This window comes from Myotis davidii, unplaced genomic scaffold (assembly GCF_000327345.1).
Source record: "Myotis davidii unplaced genomic scaffold, ASM32734v1 scaffold328, whole genome shotgun sequence".
In the NCBI taxonomy this organism is placed as follows: domain Eukaryota; kingdom Metazoa; phylum Chordata; class Mammalia; order Chiroptera; family Vespertilionidae; genus Myotis; species Myotis davidii.
This window is the reverse complement of record NW_006300373.1, coordinates 491,867-493,093: the sequence shown is the minus strand read 5'-3', so window position 1 is coordinate 493,093 and position 1,227 is coordinate 491,867.

Here is a 1,227-nt window from a genome sequence, read left to right as displayed (position 1 = left end):
TGAGCCGCGGTCTCCTCACCGGTAAGATCGGGGCGCTAATCACCACGCGAGAGACAGCACACAGGGCATTTGGCGCGTGGTGGGTCCTCCTTCCCGTCCACAAAGAGCCGCTGAGGGGCCAGCCCCACCTCCTGCCCTCCCTGGGGGCGGGTGCAGGGTCCCTCTGCAGAGTCAGGTGGCTCTGGCACCCGCCTGTCCAGCCACCAGGTCGGTCCCCAGCACTTTATTCCCGTCCTCCCTCTGTTCTCATGCCAGGGGCAGCATCTTCCCCAGGAGACCATGGAAACGAGGTCGAGGAAGCCTCTACAAGATGCAAAGGACTGCCTGCCCCGAGGGATTAAGAAAATACGTCTATCTTTTCACCTCTATGTGCCTTGTCGACAATAAAGGCAGAAGTAATGTTTATTAAAACACAGTGGGAGACATGACAAGGGCTCCCCAATATCCGGCCCCCTTTTCCTTCCTGGACATAAAGAAAGCTATACATCCCAACATCCTGGCTGCTAGATGGAGCCACGTGAGCATTCTGGCCAAAAATGGAGAGCAAGAGTGTCCTGCCCAATTTTTTAGCTGCTCTCTTCCTCTGCCACCGTGAACCAGGAGGCCTCTTGTTGACATGGCAGAACCAGATGAGGATCTTCCGGATCACGTGTCCCATGCGGGCGAAACACAACCCTGAGCTGTGCACTGGACCTACGGCCAAGTCTGTAAGAGCGTAAAAGAAAACTTCTGTCGCGGTACACCACTGAGCTTGCGGGGATGTTTGTTACTGCAGCACAGCCAAGCCTGGACTGACAGATACAAACACTAGAATGTGCAAGGATTCCCACCTGCGTCATTATCTCGCCTGGTTCTCACCACGACTCTGGAGGTGGGTGTGAATGTTACCTCCACTGTCCAGGAGAGGAAACAGACTCCAGTGTGTTAGGTAAGTGGCCCAGAGTCCATAAGAGAGAGACCTCAAGAGAGAGGCAGGTCCACCTCCCTCCTCAGCTCCGAATCTTAACAAGTAGGTGGGTGCCACCACCCAGGAGGGGAGGTTTGGGAGCCGGGCATGGAAATGCCGAAATGCCCCGAGTCGATTTGGGATCTTTGTGGAGTAAATCTTCGTCCTTCCAATGTGGCCTTCGAGCGTCTGGGAGGAATGTTCCCAGCTAAAAGTAGCTACAGCCGAGGGTCCCAGCCAAGGTCCAGCTCCAGGCTGCCAGGCTGCGCGGACGGCCTGGA